Below are 22,187 nucleotides of genomic sequence, written 5' to 3' on the forward strand. Positions count from 1 at the left end.
ATAATAAATATATATTTATTAATGTAACTATATATTTGCAAAATGAATACTTTCACAATCAAATTATTTCAACAAACTAAAGTACCATACCATCATAGTGCTATATATTAAAAGCTAATTGTTCGATCCACTTCTCTTTTATTTCAAAAAAACGCGATGTTTCTGCCTTTAGTATCCTTCCCCGCGTCGGTTCATTAAACAGAGATTTATTTATTTACGCAACAGCTCGTGGAGGTAGTAAAAGCGAGCATAAAAACATGACGATTCGTGCATTACCTAAATCAGATTTTCGCGCATCGCGAGAAAGTCTTTTCAATTTATTTTCCCGATTATTATCTCATCGGATATTCTCCTCGGCTTGAATAAATTGTGAAACTTAATTGGACACCCTCGAATAATAATATCCTACGATTAATTATGCATTGAGTCGTCTCGTATACCTTCGTACGTGTACGCGAAATTATTCAGCAAATCGTCCAGCCAACGAACAAATGCTTGTCCAGCCAGAGTGGAAATTGGCTCGAACCAGTTTTAATGATGAGTGCACACTGTTCTGCTGGTAATTTAGCATTCATAGAGTGGGAGCACAGGGAGTGTTCGTCCCTGGTAAGTCTTGAATTTTCGAAAAATGGATTTTCGTTGTTTCAAGCTGAACGATATCAGGCGTGTTTATAAAACACTTTTCTATTAGCCATATAATGTTAATTGATTCGGCGATTCATATTCGTTGATAATGGCGATCCATCAATCAACCAGTACTTGATATATCTAGCGTATTTTATGTAGAAAAAGCGCGTTCACTTTTCAAATTTGATGAAATGCACGAGGAAGGAAAAAACAGGCGGAAAATAGTTAATTGAGCGAATAATGGAAGAAGTTGCTCAATAGGTCGCAATGTTCGATGTGAAAACGGTGTGTAACGCGTGGAATTACTTGCGGAAGATTATGCTCGTTCCTTTCGACGCTAGTAACGAGTGCAGGTGCGTGACGATGCCTATGACTCTTGAAATTAGCTTCCTGATCTTTAGAATTTCATGAAGAGTTTCGAGCCGAGATGATTGTTCAGGTGGATGTCGCATAAAATACAATTATGAGGGAATGAAAAAGATGAAAATGATGCGAGATTATGGAACACGGTAATTTGATACGGTCAAAAAGCATTGAAAAGTTTATTAAGTGTGTAATTGACTCACTGAATGAGTTCAACGTGAAATGTCACGATATTACAGAATTTTTAACACGATGCAGAAAGTAGTTCTTGAAAACTACTAATTGATTAGTTATTTAAGTTTGGAAAATTTTCTAAATTTCAAAATAAAACGGAGAAAACGCGCAAACAATTTATTATTTTTTAGTAAGTACTTTTCATTCCAAGTAACCGTAAAATTAATTATAATATCTCGCAATTGTATTTTCAGATAAATATCGCAGTTTATTACAACTGAATAGGGAATAAAATACAAATTTTATTGCAGATATGTGACAAATTGAATAAAATATTCGACTAATTGTGTTCCATACAAATAAGGAAGTAACATTCACGTCTGCCTTATATAATAATAATAGCGCCATTCCCTATTGTTCTAGCACATAATTTAACACGAGTAACTATCACATGCTATTAAAAGAATTATACCATGTGAAGAACCTAGATGACCTTGATTTCTCCTTGGCGCCTATCTGATGAATGAAAATAATTTCATGTGGCGCTTCATTATAAAGGGACGTAGTTGTTGAGATACTAAAAGTATGCACTTTTTAAATATTTATATACATGTGTGTACGACTATTATCAGAAAAAGAAATTTATAAAGCGTTTGTAAAGCGTTTATAACCAGTTAAAAAGTTAATGTTTAATACTCATGATAATCTTAATAATATGCATAAATATTTTTTTAGCATTGTATTTATGATCACTTTTGGAACACGATATATAGACAATATTCTAAAATGAAATGCTTGATTGGCACCAAATAACTGCATACGATTTAACTTATATGTCAACAGACAAGCTATTAATTTTACGCGTCTGACTTCAACTGTCTAATACTACTTACGCTCTCCAGGTCTTAGAATTCCATCGTAGTTTTTCGTATTTAAACACCTTTGTGTGTTTTTAAAATCATCCATGCAATTTCACCAAATTACACCAAAGTATGTATACTAACAATTGAAAATAACTATGTCCAGTTCAAACCTAACTATCTAATCATTTAACTCACAAAACAATCACTGTGACCTTAAAGCTACCTCGATTTCACCAATCATCTCATATTCCTTGTGACCTAACAATAAGAAATAATGGAAGATACACGCTTAAACCAAGTACATCGTAACATGAAACGTGGTGAAGATGAAAAAAATGTCGAAGGAAATTATGACGCAAATAGAGAATGCAAATACGCTGCGGTTGAATATGGTTGTTTGAAACCAGCCTGTTCCTTCCGCAAACGGACAAGCTGTTCTCAGCGTCGTGTACAATGGTTGCGGCGTTTCGGTATCAGAGAGGCATGAAATTCTTCGCGGAGAAAAAAAAGTTTCGTTCCCGTTTGAAGTTTTGTTTCCGTACGGGATGCAAGATACGAGGCACCAGGCGAATAGATATTTCGTTCTACGGGAATGTCTCACTTCTAAGGAGTGGCCAGACAAAGATGCAAACCGTTTCCAATCGAAGAAACGTTAGAACACACTCTTCTAGGAAAACGAGGAACAAAACGCGGATTGTTTAGGAATATATAGGTGAAAGAATGTCTATGCTGACCGATTTAGACAAACCAATAACAACGCGCTTTGTAAACGATGCTCTTATTGTTTACTCTTACTGTTTACTCTTACTGATTACCCTTATTGTTACTGTATATGCCAACTGATAAGCTTTGTATATCTAATATCATAATGTGATTTTTTTAATGCTTCACCAATATTGGTACCATAGAAGTGTACACTTGCATTTTAAATATATCCTGTAACTTCTACATCTATAAATAATCTACGAATACATCCACAAATTGGTTTCAAATTCTACCAATGTAACCGCAGTAATCGTCTCTTACTAACAATGAAATTTCAAAATGTTTCATATCATATACCTAATGCAAGTTTGTGCAAGAGTTCAACCACTTTCATAAACCACTGTATATAATATATACAAGTGTAACATGTTAATAACTTCCGCAAAATATCTCTATTTGTCACTCGGAACGGTCAAGTGTAATTTGTATATCGAAACAACGCGAGACCGATTTAGATATATATATTCTTATTGTTCGCATCTCTCGGTAGTGACGTTCATATTCCTCGACACAATGGCGGCAACGTGCCAGCAGACACAGTCAAATAACCGTCCTAGACGCGGCTACGAATAACTGTTTTGCATTTCGGAACGCTCGCAGACTTTACGGCTTCGAAGGCTGCCCGTAAGTTTACATCGGCATGCATTGCCTCTCCCCTTCTTTCGATCTTGGAAGAAATTGCTCATGTAACAATTCGATAACCCGTCAAATAGGGTCAATGGTGTAACCGCGGCCTTATACACGTGCCGTTACTCTTCGGCTACCGTTTTCGTTTAGCAAAACCAGTCCCTGCCTTGAAAAGACACTGGGTCAATGCCTGTGACTAATGGGTCAAAGGTCATGTGACTCGCACGTTCGCAGATACCATTTGATCGTTTTTTCTGGGTCTCTAGCTCGTTTTCTACGCAGGATAAAGGCAGTTCGTGCTACATATTTCGATACGCTTCTGCGAGAAATAATACGTCGACTCTAAGGTAATATAAGATATTTGCGACAAAAGTGTGAATTATGCATGCTTACGGGATTTTAGAGGAGCACAGGTTCGTTTTGAGAATTTTAATAAGGCTCGATGGTCTTGGTCGTAGTTCGCCTAGCCTCGATTCTATTTGCGTGATTTTTACACGGAAAAATCTGTTACTCTCGTAACTGTCGTTAACTAGTTTGTGTGATTGGATGGAAAAGTGTATCAGTGGAAACATTCTTCAAATAGTTTTGGTAGAAACGAATGAGTGAATAGAGATATTAATTGTAAAGTAGTTGATACAATTGAAGAATTATAATTATTATTCCAAAGTTGTTCTGCAATTCAATTTGCAACATGTAAATCATTACCAAGTACAAGGTAACCAGAATGTAAAATTACGACACTTGTTGCATGTTTAGGTACATTGTTAGAAAACCGCAAACCGCTTTATGACTGAAACTCTACGTGAGAATAAATGGGAAATATTTTTAATTGAAGGCAAAACTTCTTTCTCTTTTTTACCGAGGGAAGTATTGCCTGAATATTATTAACATTAAAAACCTATTTCAAATATTTTGATGGTAAAATAAAGTACCAGCAATAGAAGAATAATTTATAAGAGTGAATAATTTCCAATGAGTAAAAGATATAGGAAAAGCAATAGTTCTTTTATAATAGTGTCTTTAAATACAAAATACGATTGATATTAAATATCAAAACTAAGAATAACAAGGTTTATAAAATTCACACATTCTATGATCTAAGTTTCCTATCTAATTAGCGAATCCCCTCATTTTCATTTAATATCGCAATATTCGATTCTAAGAATTAAATGCCTCTATTGTTTGGCCATTTATTCTGTCACGCGTAATCATTAACGTACGTGCTGAAGCCGGGACAATTACCGCAAATTGCTAGGTTACCTGATACCTGACACAACGTTCGATGAAATCCCACGTGAGACTAGACAGAAGACTATGCTCTCGTGGGACGGGAACCAGACGAAAATATATAATTTGCATTCAATGTCGAAGGTATTTATACTCACCTCTGTACAATATGTGCGCATAAAAATTACTATGACGCTATTAACAGCGGCACGAAGGCCTATAAGTAACTATTCTATTCCTATAGCTCTAGAAGCTACCTGGAGGCAAGGCTTTATTAAGATTTTAGTCAAGGTCACATTGTCTGGTACGCCATGATTTACTGCTCCTATCGATGAAGAATGGAGCAGCCCACCTACGGTATCGTGTGTAACGAGCCAGAGGATTCTGATGAAGATGCAACGAATAAATTCAACAGAACCAACTGGAACGATGCCTTGGTTAACTGGTTTCCTGCTCTCTGTCTGAATTTCTAATATCTCAACCAACTTCCGCCAGATTACGAAGAGATTAGACTAATTAAAACGAAACGATGTGTGGAAACACGATTTGTCTCGATCAGTTCACAAATAGGAATTTTATTGCAATAAGATTGATACATTGTCGAGTTGCAGCGTGATTTATTAATCCTACTACGGTTTTCGAGTTTCTAGATCCTAATCTCATTCTTGTTTTCAATAAGCAAACATTCAAAGAACATCTTTTTTACATATTTAATACAAGATGCATATCAAGAACAATTCTGTTTTTTTCTTTTTTTGTATTTCCTGAAACATAAAAAATTCGTGAACAATAAAAGGAACACGATCGACTCTAAGATGTCCCAAAGAACGGGGTAGAGTTAAGACCAGAAATTTTAAGGAGAGAAATCTGCTCTTCGTCCATACGAACGCTATACTTAAATACTATTACAGTTGAAATGAACCTCGTATAAGTTTTCGAACGCCCAATAAAGGAGAAAGATAGTCGAAAAGTGATAGAAGACGGGAATCGAAAAGATGTGAACGTTCTTGAAACGATGGTTCGATGTGCCGCTTCGGAGATTACAGATCTACGATATTGGCTACTCCTGGTGCGTTGCTGTTCCTGCGGTCTCTGTCGCATCGAAGGTTTCAAGACCCTTGCTCCTACCAGCCAGGAAATGCTTGTCGAGAAATTGATTTGTCATTATTCCGTGTGTAAAGCGGAGCTATTGCGCTTCGCCGATGTCATGGAACGCATTCATGAAACCTAGCACTACACACGGCCAGAATGCTCAGGAATTTTTAAGAGTTATGTCTCCGGGATATGTACGACTGTGTTATGCACGCGTGTGTACGTACATGCGTATGTTGATCGTACACGCCGTCTATGTACATACAGGAACCAGCGTGGCGAACTGTCTTTCCCTTTCTCTCTCACTCCGTCGCATTCGAACGAGCAACACACGAGGGCCAAGTAGTTCGCCTACGAAGCACGTGATAAATCGATGCCATTGAAGCTTGATGCGGGAACGGAATAAGAATGTACCATGAGGCTCAGATTATTCTCGAGATTCCTTTCACGAGGAGGCAGGGCTCCTCGTATTCGCTCCCAGGGAAACGCAGTTCGGGAAGCGAGGTTTTACGAGGATTATCGCGCACAGGGTTCATTATACTTGAACGCGCTTGCTACTTTATCCGCACCTAGGATATACGAAGCTCGCGTGGAACCTTATTCCAGCCTCACGTTCATTGCGTGCATGTCACTCGGTTCAATCTATCGACCTACAGGAATTTATTATTGCCACTGCTTCGTACTTCAATCATTCTTAATAACGTTCGGCTGGTAAAAACAAGATCGTTCAGCAGCAGGAAATATTACGACAATGATACGTTCGGTATCGTGAGACGCACGGGTTCAACTTAATATTAGACGGAGATAGCGAACAGCGGGTCATCGAGATATACCGTGAAACAAACTATTGCACAGTCTTAGAAGTTCAGTACGGACGATTTGTATAAACTGACCTAGTTCGAGGATCCAGAACCTGCTGAGCAATGCCTTCTTACGAGCAGTGCTTCTTGTTTAACTGACAAATGTCTTTTTCATGCTTAGATATGTGCTATTTGGATTGTAAGATGGTTTTAGGCGAATGTTGCAACTAAGGAATTTCTTGTCGGTGCTCAAATCGAAATTTAATTGTGGGAATGTCGACAATGGGTTACTGTGAATTCGTGTAAAAGTATTCTGCTCGTTAATGCTACAAGGCTTAGACGATTTGTAAAAGCAGCGAGTATGGGTTTTTACAAACATATAAATAATTGTAAAAATGTGATTCAACGTAATTGTTGCTTAAAAAGTAACCAATGTACATGTTACAACGAATACTTTGCAGAAACCTATAACACAAATTAAAGACACGAAAAAGAATTTGTATCATTCAGATCATCGTATGATCAGTAAAATTTGACACTATGTAAATGAAATAGAGAACTTGATAAAAAAAAACGCTCTTTTATCACAACGCTATACACATCTCTATCTTCATTATATGATTTTACACAAGCTTTTCCTATCGTTGTAGAAGAGAAGGATACCTCGATTTGGCAATAGAAAAGATTTTTGGAAACTTGATTTGGAAGCGTTGTATACGAAAGAAAGAAGTACGAGATCGTAAAAGCACGAGACATTAATGAAAAAGTAGTATTGTCCGCTGCTTAGCCGGGCAGAATTTATTCGGTGTAAATAAGGAAACGAGCAGCTCGACTCTCCGTAACGGAACTGCGTTAGTCATCGGTGAATTCGCCGACGAATGAGCCCACGCATACCCGAACGAGGCTACAAATTCTTCAAAGTGGCGGCGCACTTTAAGATGACGATAAGACTGGTTTAAAAATATTCTGCATAGCTTGGTAACGAACCGTCTCCGCCGACAAGCGTGAACTCATCGCGAAAAATCACCACGTAGCACCAGCTTTGCGTGCACGTTAATAGGCAGATACTAATTCTTTTTTTTTCCTCTGGTTGGTTCGAGTACACCTTTCAAGGTGTAGCATACTAGCGGTGCGTTCTTGATGTTCAGATAAATCTGGCGACACACAGATAAGATCTGCCAAGGATAGGGGAAGGGAGTTATGCGGATTTTTCCACGAGGGGTTACAGCTTGAATGTCCGCTTTCCTCTGGCTTCTATCTCGGTGGGCTTATCAAGGAGACACCGTGTTTGCTGGCACCGGAACTGATGAGGTCTTTAGCTGCCGCTCTCGCTTGATGGATGAAGGGGTTTACGCTGCGCCTGTAAACCTTCCCTTTCATAAAGATCCATAAGCAGGATTACAAACAGACTCAATTAGGCTGCAACGCTCAACGAGACATGGTCAAGATGCGAAAAAACCGTAAGGGATTACGTTTTTTACGAGCTCGCGATCCAGAATATCGCTTCTTCGACGAGATAAGAATCGACTTCTGATAGGTGTTGCATCGCAAGTCCTCGCGCCAGTAAAACGAACACATTATATTTGCGAACTATGCGTGTTGAATTTTTATGCATTTTATGCATTTATAATATATCTGAACGCGCGCAATAGCATTAAATGCGCATAATACGAACAAATACATAAAATATCCAAAGTATAAATACTTGATACGTAAACAAGTTTCCATCAAGGTTCTGCGCTTTTAATCGTATTCCGAGGAATATGAATCTTGCATAAATATCAGCAGTCTATTCATCAACCCCCATAGATTGAAAGTATTACAAAGTCGGTAAGAGATCGAAATTCAGGAAGGAGGAGAAAAAGAATGAAAAAGGGGGAAAGGGAGGAAAGTTAGAAGCGGATGATGTGATCGGCAAAGCCGGATGAAAATAAAGGATCCCGAACAAGCTTTATAAGCTGTAACGTAACGCGGTCACTAATCGCTTTTCACCTGTCGTAAAGTTAGAACGGCACTGAAGTAATTTATCGAGAGCACCAGTAAACGTGTAATTACTCATAAACAGCGGCTTTGTGACGAGTTCCATGGAAGGTTGCCTTTCTCTTTTAGTTTGCTCCGTAGCTAGTCACGTTCTAGCCGTTGCAATTTGACAAGTGTCGAAAACGCGAAAACACAAAAGCATTCGAGCCAAGTTGTAATCGGATCGATACAAGAGAACAAGTGTACAGCGTTAGGTAGATACCTCGGTTGATTCGAGCTGTTATGGTTAATTATTCACACGGAAATTGTCGCGCTGATATCATGCGCACCTGCGTTCTTTCTCATTTTCGAAATTCACGGCGTTTGCGAAGTAGAAATTGGAAACTGACCGACCGTGCGATCTTCGTGAAATTACAAATATAATAAATAAACGTGTGAATGTTGTTGATGCAAATTATTAACTTTTTCACTCTGGCGTGTTACGTATACAACGAATTATTAATTAAATGATAAATGTATTTGCCTGTGGTAAAACTGGCTCTAATTTTACCGTACCATGTCGTATTCCGCGAAAATAACGGAGGATATTGCTGTTATGTATATGTATGTTTCCATAATTAATAATTGGTAAAGAAGGTTTTCCTTTAAAACTCAGAAACATTCGGCCCTGAAACGATGAACTGTTACTACATGTGAAATTTACAGATTCTGAATCAAGATCCAATGATAATGAACTTCCCATTTAATTATTTAAAACATCTTAATTCTCCTTAATCTGTGGCTATACAGAGATGATAAGTCCGCGAGAAGTGTTTATGGATATATTAAATGTAGGTTTTAGTTAAAAAAAATATTGATTACATATCATGAACCACCAGGAAACTTGTAGATTTGACATAAACTATCGTTTAGAGCCCTATATTTCGTCGCGTTTAAAGCGTTCTAAATGTGCGCCTGTGTGATGCTAGCGCATTTAGCGCTGGAATAGTTACCACGGTTTTGAATAGCTGCTATTAAATCGTGATACCAAACGTTTATATCCTGCTTTTACTGTTCCGTTTATTTTTTTACAGTTCCCGATCCTGTTAAACTTTTGGTACTTAAAATTATTTTAGAACCATTTATTTATTCTAAACCATACTCATCTTCGATGTCATTAACGTAATCGCTTCGATATTTCAATTAAATCGAGATAAAATCGAAACACTTGTAAAGAATCAAAATGTTGTTGTTACTGTTATAAACAGGATGGGTTTTCGTTTATATCGGGTCTGTTTCACTACCTTTTTGAGGATCGATTTCATATTGGCTCGATTCTCGTATCGTTTCTCCGACAACCGAAACCGCTATTGCCTGAGCCGTATTATTATTTACGACTGTAGGGCCATTTACAAGCACAAAATCCCGTTTCTAAGCCAAAGGGTATTAGAAAAGGAAACGTTTCTTGTGTCGTTCCTTGCCACATGATTACTTCGGTTCTTTGTATTTATACTGCCAGCGTCTGTTATTTATAGCAGCACGTGGTCACAATTTTTACTGCGTGACTAATTACGTATGAATTGTTCGTTTAACTTAGTAAAGTTGTTAATAGGATATTTATAAAAACCTCAATTGGAAAAGTCAAAAATATATGGAATATTCAATCAAGATGAAGAAAAGAAAAAGAGGAAAGCTCTTAAGTACAGATGTCCTTCTTCTGAACCATTATCACAAACGTGTTGCCATGCAGAGACTATTTACTTGTTGATTTCATTTATCAAATCGTTATATCATAAAAGTGAATCTAACATACTTATTTTGCTTAATAATGTACATATGTTTCTCTGTAAAAATATTTTACGATTGAAGGCATTCAAACTTTACTTCATAATCTACATCTTCATTTCAATTCTTTATAACTTCTTTATAAAATTTCAAAAATCGCAATCAATATTAAGATAATGTTTCATCCTCGGCGAAACATTTGTTAGATTATAAAATTACTTTATAGAAACTCACGACAATACACGCGTATATTTCAACACGTAAAACAGCAATCATGCAGAAGTGTCTTTTTCTCTTTTTCCTTTTTTTGTTTCTTTTTTTTTTTTAATCGGTTTTTGACAATTTCACGAGATCAATGGACACTGGCGTACGTCAAAGCTGGATAAAACTATTACATCGGATTCCGGCTGCTTTTTGTTGAATTACGCAGATAGGACGTATCAAGCAGGCGCTATATAAATGTACATAAAGCTTCGGTTCGGCAACATCAAAAACGTACGCGTCCACGCGAAAAGCGAACAGTGTTAGTACTACCCGACAAATCAATACTACACTCGGACAACACAATAGGCAAGTGTCACTGCATCGATAGTATGTGCCATGTGCCAACAAACTAATGAAAACAGGGCAGCCGGTTGTTGTACGAAAGTTAATGATGTTATAAACACCGCCGGCTTCAAAAGGCCTTGTTAGTCGACGGTTATTTTTTTCCTGTTGGTTCCATTTTCTTCCTTTTTTTTTCTCGTTTTTATTTTCGTTCTTTTATTCCTATTCTAGTGGACAAATTTGATCGTGTGCACGTAAATATTGTCCCTCGCGTCGTTGTAAAGGGGAGCCGGGATCTGGGGTCTCGAATGTAAACTGGCCGAAAGAAATTCTATCGTCTTTCGATTTGTTTGGAAAAGAGTGGGCGTGTGCGATGGCTATTGTATCCCTTCGACTGTTCGCAATCAAGTGCCAGAAAATACAGAGGAATTGTAAATAGGGTTGACATACTACCCACGATCGCAATACGGCTTTAATGGAAATCGGAAATCGAAAATGTTCGCTTCGTTCGAAATGAGATCTTTAATTTTATATACACTGTATTTTGAATATGTATTTTAATATTAAACGGATAATTGATAATACAATATTTAAGAATATATAGCTGTCACTGTAATATGCTTGGAATGGAAGTAATTTTTGTATAGTGCCAGTAGCAGTTTCTGATAACTGGGAAAATATATTATGCGTGAATATTTAGATACTTTGTGCAATATGATAAATTGTTGTATAACGACTCTAAGTTATAAATAACATGCGTACATATGCTTTTAACAAAGAATTAGTCGATATTTATAACCCACCGAAGGAATTAATATTATTAGCGTTTCATTGTAATTGTCTTAATCTTCCACCGAGGCTTAACCACTGAACGTAACAAAACAAATCCACATCTGATGTTCCATGTATTGTATTGTAAGGACGTATTAATGATGACATTTTATTTTGTAATTATCGTTATTTAATATACTTCTAACAATTTTATAACTTTTTCATGGCTTCGTGGCTTTCATAAAGTAATAAAGATTCAACGACGATGATAAGTCAAATAAAATTCTATAATATCCTATTTTTACCACTTTTGAAAAGTGAAATCATATAATTCAACGGAATGATACGAACGTGATTCAGAGAACATGTAGATCAGAAATGACCCAGATATCATCTCAGGAGCTTGTTCGAAACATATTTATGATACGCTATAAGAGAAATGGATTGTCACAATACAGGTGACTAATTGATTATGACTATGTCATCAAGGTGTATTAACATGTTCATAAACAATTTTTCTCCTATAGAACGAGAGAAACTTTTTATATCCTTATTTTCGACGTAATTGATATAGAAAGAAAAGTTCGTATGCTGCCACTTGTTAACGCAATAATTGGCATTACTGTTCGCTGATGAGTGTTGTTCACTAGCCGACCTGGTATTATATTTATTACCAGGAAAGGAGAACATTTACGAGATACATATAGTACATCCTGTTAAAAGTGCACTAATGCATTATATCGCTGCTTCGTATTATAATACACCGTTTTAATAAAAGCTTTTCCCCATACGATTTCCAATTTTTTTACGGCATCAACGTGCTAATTATACGATTCGCGTCGACTGGTTAACGGTACTGTATCGGAGTAAAACAGCACTAAGTTAATTGTAATATTGAGCCATACTTCTGACACGTCTAGTCGCTCGAAACGAACCATATTGCTTATTTGTATAAGTATTTTATGCTCTTAATTGAGCTAAATAATCATATTTAGACTGTGAATTTTTATGTAAATTCATATGAAAATGACAAGAGAGAGACACGATGAGTATATTTTTATTAATTTTCTAATTTTTATGTCTATTTGTCGTAAATAAAAATGAAAGGATCCTGTTAAATGTAAAAACGTAAGCCCCTTGAAAATAGCTTTTAATTAAAAGATTTGTTTTATTCTTTAATTTTTCAATATTGCAAACAGAATTTTACTTTGAACATTTTCTATATTTTTGAATGTTATGTGAATTTTCTAAAGGTCCACAATCTAATTATACTAACAGCGAAAAATGTTATTCAACAGCACTGCTCAAAACAAACGAGTATTTCCCAGTCGTGAGAAATAAATGAAGGGGTTCAGGCACTCATGGTAGATCTATGTGATTCGCTGATGAATTACTTGTTAAACAGTTTTAATATATAAATAGCATGTACTTTAATTAAAGCAGGAAATAGTTTCTATGAGAAAATTACAGTTCATTTAGATTCATTCCGGTATTTATGTTGCATTTTAACATCATTCAAGTCGTTTTCTCTTTAACTAACAATGAAACGCTTGTTTAGTAGAACTTAATCAACACGTAATATATTCATCACTCAGTCAGTCATCGCTTAATATATTCAAATTGGGATATAATTACTATTTAACCAGTCGGTCAATTATCTTATGTTGAGAGTTAATTATTTTATACTCGGGTTTCAATTCTACATCGAATAGTTTACATAGTATTTACTGTATGCACCGTTACGTCGTGTAGTATACTGAATTATATTCCTAAATTGTTAATTATTTCCCATATATATCATGATAGATATCTTCGCATTTTATGTGCTGCTATCAAGAAAACAAATAAACAGGGAATATACTATGCATCACTATAAAAATATCTTAATGATACGATGGCATCCTGAATTTTATGAAAGGAGTTTCATTCTATTTTCTGCAATTTTCACTTTCGTTTACAAATAATTTGTTGGGATTGTAATACATCTTTATAAGGGGAATTTATGGGTATATGTAGGAAGAATTCTACTGAAATAAACAAGTATAATAGTATAATATAATAAATATAATATCCTATATACATAAGTGTTCTTCAGTTACATATGGCGACACAGACAACATTAGAAATTACGATTTTTTTCTTATTATCATTCACCTTTCAAGACTATCAATTCATTTCACCCTATGCGAATTTCGTTTTAACATTATCGTCCTGTAACAATAGCATCGCTGCAAGAAATCATTTTTCTACTCTTCAACTGGTATTGAATAAGGACAAAACATTCAATTCCACTTGTTTGTTAGGTTTCTAATTTAGAAAGGATGCACGGCTATGAACTAGCACTGTTACTGAAAACGTCTTATAGACCTTAAGGATAAAAAAGAATTTTGCATATAAGAAAATGCAGAATTCAAAGAATACGACATCTTTCTCCAAGTGCAACGACGCATGTATATTTAGGAGATGGAAAAAGGACAGATAAGGCTATATTGTACAATAATAGCTAGGAACAGGTTGATGATGAGTGCAAGTACGCTGAGAATATTCGACTTTTTAATTTCTACGTATATAATTTGCCAATTTTTACATAGTATCTCGGTTACTTGATTTAATACTACGTCGCAGCATTTGCATAGCACTTTTTCATGAAATTTTATATTATCCAAGGTGAAACGGGCAATGGCGTGCAAGGGGTTCTATCCAGAATGTTATATGGTGTTTTCTCTGAAAATTATTAAACATAGGAGCAAAATGTTGTCTCGTATGTAAGATTTACCGAGGTCTTTTACATGAAAAGTAGGGTGCTGCCAGCCAAGAAAGGATAAAATGGAAATACCCTTTTCAGTTTTTTTTTTCTCAGCGATGTGACACATAAATCAATACTTAAAGTATGTGGTAATGAATATCGTTGTCCAACCGATAATTAGGTTCCAATGGTATGAAACAAAAATTACGCAATGCTTGAATAAATTACGCACCGTATTATAATAACATTGAAATTTGCAGTTACAAAGATAGCATACGGACACCATCTGATTCTGAACTCTTTCTTTTTACCCTTTCGTTAACATTTCAAAATTGAAAAACACCGAACTTCAATTATTTCCTTTGTACTATTTGCTTCTCTTCGTTCAATTTAAAATCCAGAGTGTATAACTTTACTTAAAACGTTAAAAGCACAAGGAATTTCAAATACGTACTTTAAAATATCTTGAAAAATGGAAAAATGCTAAACAGAACGTTTTAACCAAGGAGTGCAGTTTTCCTCTCGATACCTCATTTGCATACCATCAGTTAGGTAAATAGCGGCATAAATGTGATCGATAAGAAACAAATTACGATTATAAATGCCAGCCACTATCGTTAATCGGACTACTCGCTTTATGACGAAAATGTGATTGTGGGTTTGAGCGGTAATTGCGTCAAAGTGCGTAACGAACTGTCACCAAGTTGTAATCGGTTGCTTATAGGATTCCAGCGGTGACATCAGAGCCCCGTTGGCTTTTTGCTGGAAACACTCGAGCTGGGTAACAATGCGAGACATTTATCTCCGACAGGTCGCGTTGCAAATTGCAGAACGTCCCTTCTAGTTGGTTTCAGAATGAGTCCTCTGGTCGTTAAACCGTACGTACATTTGTTACGCGCACCCTTAACAACGCGTTCATACATTTCCGCGTTCTAACCAGCCCCGCTTTATGCGATTATAGTCACAGTTATTCGTACGGTGTCGATTCGCGAATCGTTTGCGCTACCAATTTACATACGTACCAACATATCCTATTAAACGCCATAGTAAGTTTCAACGTACGTATACATTCGGACATATTGAATGTAGTTTGATATGCGGATAATAGAATAACCATTCTTTTATGTATATGACGTGCTTGCCTCTCTAACTCCATGCAAAAGCTCCATATCATATGATTACTTACATACAGTACCCACAAAGAATACGTATAACATTGTATTTATCGTAGCCTTAGCGTGCCAATTAATTAGTTCGTATTAAATTTTGTATTATTTAATAATATTTCTTCATACGAATATGAAAATTTTATATGTAAATAAAATGCAGAAGCTGATAAAAGAAGAGAAGAAAGAAGTCTCATTGGAAAGCGAGGATGTGTAGGAATATTTTTTGTAGTCACTGTATGAAGATTATTTACAAGAATTGGATAAAATTCGTGATTGCTTATGTGATCTGATACTGTGGTCTAAGACCCAGTGAATATTTAGGGTCAATTCATACAATATAATTAAAGAATTGCATATGAAATATGCACGTTGTAATATATATATAGAAAATATACTATAATATAGAAAAATAACTAACATAAATATAATCAAGAACATAGTAATATGAATGTCTAAAGAGATGTAGGCCACCAATATATTCAAATGTACGTACAATGCACACTTGATTATTTTTGACAGGATGAAAATAAATGAACAGAGCAAAAGATAAATTTTCATTGAATATTACGACAAGTACTGTACATTTGATATTCTATATATTTTACCGTAGTATGTGCACTCTGTGCATGTTTGCACCTTTAAATTTCCTATAAATCCAAAAACATTTGCAATCAGTTTCGTAAAACAGAGATAAACGAGTTTTATGAATCTAACAAATGAAATACAGTTTATAATCGTTTTAATCTGAACTAGTTAACATTTATGAATGTATTTCCCATTTCCCTAGGCATCAAATAAAATCACTGATACACTAGCGCATTTGTCATATCGCAATATTTATTTAGATTATCTACGCCTACGCATACGCGCGTGTGTGCTTTGATACGATTACAGCTACTTGTCATCTATGGTTGCAGCGCTGCACGAATAAGCAATCTACAGTCTACAGCCCGAGGGATTCCGCCGACGAATATATTAACCATATGGAGAAATAAGGTTTCTGATTTATTTGATATCCACTGATTCTTAACAATTGCACGAATCGTACTCGGAATATAAAGAATATTTAAATTTATTTAAATACCTTATAATAAAGGTACCATTTTTGTACGTAAATCATCAGAAAATTAATGTTATTGGACAGTGAAAATTGGCGCACGTTAAATGCAACTTCTAACATCGCATAACAAGAAGCAACTTCTTCAAGTAAATGTTCTTTAGAAAATGTTTATAGCTTCGTAGAAAATACTGTAACATTTGTTCCGTTTTATTGGAAGACTTATGACACTTTAGTTTCGTCTTTAGTATACTATTCGCAACGCGCAACAGTGAATCTACAAAGATATGCTAACAATTTTTTCGTTCCTCACTGTTGACTTTGTATCGCAGCTTGTGTGAGACATTTTGTTATAAATTTCTAAAATTTAGAACCTTATTGTCCGTAGTGGAAATTTAAAAACAATGTGGCTCTCAGCTTGTAATATATAGCTTCTCTGATTTTTATTCTTTTATAGAAATATTTATAGAAATGAACACTGTTATATGTATAACGGTAACAAATATTTTCAAATTGAAATTCATTTTTCATTAGGTTTACAGTCTGTTTAATTTGACTTAACTGATATGATGAATTACTATGGTAAGACAATTGCAAATTATGAATAAAATCCAGCTGCTATATTGTTTAACGCAATTATTGTCTTATTCAATTCTACAATTGAAGTAGTTTGGGTTCAATGTATTTGTAACCAATTTTTAATGTATTTAGAACTAATTTATAATTAATGATAAAAATGCCTTTATTATTCTGTTTTCTGGACACTCATCTTTTTACCAGTACAAGTAAAGGATGTTTAAAATTCCGACATTGATTTTCCAATTTGTCTCATAAAAATTGAAAGTAACAATGATTACTGAATATTGTCCAGAAATTTGGCAATATCTCAAGTGCCGTTATGACAATTAACAGTAAAATGCAGAACTCTTGAATCGGAAAGGAAAACGTTACGATTGACTAGTTTAACGTGTCTCGAGCAAAAATAATAAAGCAAAATATCAACACCCGTAATAGACTGCTTAACCACATTTCTCGTATCCTTAAAATAGTGTGTGAATATTCTAATATAATATACCGTAACATTTCTAAGCGAAACGTGCAGCCATTACTCTTGAACGTGGGTGCAAGAAAAGTTGGTGCAATAAGGAAATATCCAATAACGCCAACCCACACGTTCCACTAAGATTTTGTAACAGCAAATTCTGAATTTTTCTATGCCCACCAATAAATACTATACAAGGCAACAATGATTCGTTAAAAATTGAACTTTATGCAATAATCAATAAAGCAAAATGTTAAATCCATGCGTATTATAAAAAGCAACGATCGAACCTTAAAAGTTAAATTTTATGAGATAATCGACAAAATAGAATTTTAGCTGCATGCAATAATTATTCGAAAGATTCGTACACGTTGTATCTGATGAAGATGAAAGCGATCTTTCATGTAGTTGTATAGCACGTATTTAATTCTACTAGAAACTATCTCGTATCGTATCTTCCATCTTTTTAGCGTCTCTGATTACGTGATCTTCTGATGAAGGATATAACTAAATCAATTTTAGATAATTGCATTGCGTAAGAATTGTTTACTCCCTTTAAATTAGTAGACAAAGCTGAACCTACAGTTATCTAAGTGTGCAGAAATAAGAAAAAATTTGAAGTAGAAGTATCAGTTATCCGATATACTTCTCATTAACTTCTCCATATACATATAATATAATAAATATCAATCCTACCCTGGATGAAATTAGCATATTATCTATCGTATTAGCATATTAAATATCGTCTTAATTTATCAACGTTTAAGTACATCTTGATTTAGCTCATAATTTCCTCCTAATACAAGTATCAATAAGCTGACATGAGTTTTCGTGTTATTGATTTTTCTTAAACAAAAACATTGTATTTTGTATTTCGTACATTATATTTTAAAGAGAGTATAGTTCTAATTTTATTTCCAATAATTAACAGCAATATTAAACCAATAACCATAATTATAGTTTATCATTATAATTATAATTATAGCAATGAAGATTCAGCTATAGCGTCAACCGTGTAAAATTAATGAATCGTATTGGTTAATGATTATACCGAATATATTTTTCCACGTTTGCATAAACAATACACGCAACTAATAACCCTTAATCCTACGTAAATTTCTATAAACTCATTTTACCCTCAAAGCATTCAAATTGCATTGCTTGTCCCAATATCTTATCCCAAAGGAATTTCTACAAACAACGCACTCTCCTGGCAGCCCACCATGCGACATAAATTTTAATAAACCTATCAGCTAACTTCATTCGCCTCACACTGAAAGCATTCAAATCGTATTACTTGTCTTAAGCTTGGCGAAATTAATCGTAGTCCCTAAGAAGCGACTGGCTGCTAATAGAAATGCCCGTTAGAATGTTGGCTACGACGTGAAGCGTAACCAGTTCGAAACGCCGGAACGGAATCAAACGAACGCGCTGGCTACAACTCCAAACTATTACGCTGTTCGCTTATATCTTGATAGCCTCTGTTACTTAACACATGGTTGTATCTTTAAAACGATGACGCGAATCTCATTGCTCCACATGTTCTCTGTGTGCTTGTTCCTCGATGACAGTTCCCAGGACTATTAAGTCGCTTCAGCCTTCAAGGGGGGGGGGGAGGGGAAGGGATAATATCCAGCAGCCAGGAGCAGCACGATTTGCAAACGGTCAAGAGATCCATGACAATTCCTTGACGAGTGTGAGTCAAGTTCGTGGTAGCCAAGATTCAACGCGCATGAAAAGCTTCCGAACAGGTTGGTCGGACAAGATCCACTTGACGTTTTCCTGAACGTTTAACGTTAGCGCGGTGTGTGCGCAGCCGCGAAGTAGCTCGAAGATTTATGGCATCCGTTTTACTACATTTTAATGCGGTACATACGCCGGGCTTAAAGAACGGGATCACGTTCGCCGGCAATCATTTGCGATATTATTTTACCCGATGATAATATCGGGACGCGCGGCGAATACGACTATGGCAATTCATTCGACGTATTCTGCGTGTTACGCCATCTACGACCCATCCAGATCGCATCGAAACGTAATTATAGAATAGGAATGAGAAAGGATAAGACGTTCGTCAGTGTGTTTATGGTCAGAAGGTTCTCTCTCTCTCTCTTTCTCTTCCTTCCTTTGATTGAGATACTTTGATATGATAAAGTACTATCGTGCGTTTTGGAAATTAACGTGCGAAGATTACTCGCGGAGAACAATTATATATTATAGACAATGTTGCGAACACGGACGATATAATTGCCATGAGTTCTTTGACAGTTGATTGTTTCGTTACTTGTGAAAAGAATTTTTCAATTTAAATCTTGTGCTGATGGTATCTGTTTTTAATCTTAATGGCTCGTGTAATTTCTCTGTCTTCGTCGGATACGTCTATTAATATCGAAGAGAGAACATAATTAGAAGATACCTTGCAGAACTTGTACAATAAATAGGAGAATCAATTATTACTATCACGCAAGGAATTTAAGGAAAGTAGTACAACTATAATTTTTTCCAAAGACAAGGTAATTACAGGCGACGATATGTGATATAAGATACGCGTTTACGATATCTACAAGATTTCATGAATTTACATGCTATTACGACAACATACAGCAACGTGTGTTGATCTTTCGTGGCATACTATTAAAATTTACCATTACCACAGTTTTCTAAGATTAAATATTTTATCCTACTACTTTCCTACTAAAATCCTCATTTGAGAACTGCATATGAAAATTATATCAACTTCTTCTACTTCGAAAGTTGTCGACCGGGAAGTAATGCAAATACGTAGTTCGGCAAACGAAGTCGATGCTCAAGTCGTAAGCTTGTTAGGATCAACTTCCACGCGTTTAACTGGACAGAGAAAACTGGAATGATTATGGAAGATAAAGCAGTATTACATTGTGATAAATCAATCACGAGAAAACATTCGCAATGCAGCCTATAGAAGTTCTATAATACACCCTGCGAGAGAACGATAAACCGGTGCGTATCGATTAAACTTTAGTGCAACTAATTGTAAATAATTGAACTATTAAGTTGAGTTATAAATAACTTCCACTGTGACTAAAGGAAATTTGCATTCTTGGAGAAACTTATGTGGCACATTGCAGGTAATATTTTTTCTATTTTTGTAATAAATACATGCTCGTAATTTTCTGGTCAGTGATCTGAAGCTAATCAGCGTGTTTCAAGTGTGATTTCGAATTAAAAATAGTGGAAAACTTGAAAGTGAACACGTTCGTATGGGTCTCCGGGTATTCAAACAAGAGATTAACGATCACTGAAAAAGACATTTTAACGTGTATGATTACGTGACGACATAATAACATCGGACAATGTGTAAACGGTTTTTAAAGTTTCATTCAAGAGACTTCAAAGATAACCTGGTGTAAGATCATTTACTAGACACAACAGTAATTGCCAGTATAATAAAGTGATAACGAATTCCAAATAAATGAACGAAAATAATTATTTCTTTATCGATAAGACTTTCTAAATTACTGGTATCAAATACAAAAAATAAATTTTTTCTACTGTTTATAGAACATAAATAGGTACTGATAATTGCACCAGTTATGATGACACTTACAATGTGGAATTTATACAAAAAGGATTAAGCTGTTTTCCAAATTATTATTTAACCAAAACTTTCAATGACATGAAATTGAACGTTAAAAGAACATTATATTTAATGCAAGGTTTTAATACAACGTTACAAATGATACAATATAGAAGCTGTATATCCAACGAATGAATGCACCTTCTTTGTCGAAGCGTCACTGTTTTCATCTTTTTAAAATGGGAAATTGCAATGGCTAGCAGGGAGATACTAATACAGACACTAATGGAAGAGATGTATCCTTGCAATTTGTAAAATTGAACGAAAATAAACTTGAAATCGTAACACGTACCTACATCCAGAAATTGGAATGAGTGCAGCAAAAACTTGAGGAAAGACGTTGTGCGCATATCAATTGCAAGGATGTGGTTCCATTGCATGATAATGCGCGACCGCATGTAGCAAAACTCACACGGCAATTGAATGGTCAGTTTTATCACATTCACCATATCCGCTGAACATCGTCTCTATAGATTACGATCTTCGTGTAAGGTTAAAAAATGCGTTAAATGGGAAAAAATTGTAAAACACGAGAAAACATGATATAGCAAGTTCTTTATAATTGCACAGAATGCATACAATGTGCAAAAATATATAAAATAATCAAAGTAGAGTACTCGTTAGAATATTTAATAGGTAAAACAAACTCCACTTAAATTTTGTTTCTTTAATTGTGCCAATAAATATCCACAATTAAATTATAACAAATTAGTAAGAAGAAGAATAAAAATGAAAGTTATTTATGGCTCGAACCAAAAATTTGAAATTATTAATAGTACTTGAAAGGACGTAGAAATTAGAAATTGACACTGAGTGTCATAAGTATGTTATGTTAACTGTAATTAAAGAAATAGTGAACCGTACATCATAATGTTCGAGTACCGTATTATCGCACTATTACATATTCTGACGTCTACGAACCATTTATCCAAAGTGCACGAGAAACTAACGGCAACGA

At 35.2% G+C, this 22,187-nt stretch overlaps 1 protein-coding gene across 2 annotated transcripts in view; it reads right to left on the minus strand.

The window, feature by feature from the left end:
* Positions 1-22,187, minus strand: part of LOC122570831 (autophagy-related protein 16-1) — a 606,503-nt gene that overhangs the window by 59,821 nt on the left and 524,495 nt on the right. The window lies entirely within an intron of this gene.

The sequence above is a fragment of the Bombus pyrosoma genome, linkage group LG9, assembly GCF_014825855.1.
Source record: "Bombus pyrosoma isolate SC7728 linkage group LG9, ASM1482585v1, whole genome shotgun sequence".
Taxonomy (NCBI): domain Eukaryota; kingdom Metazoa; phylum Arthropoda; class Insecta; order Hymenoptera; family Apidae; genus Bombus; species Bombus pyrosoma.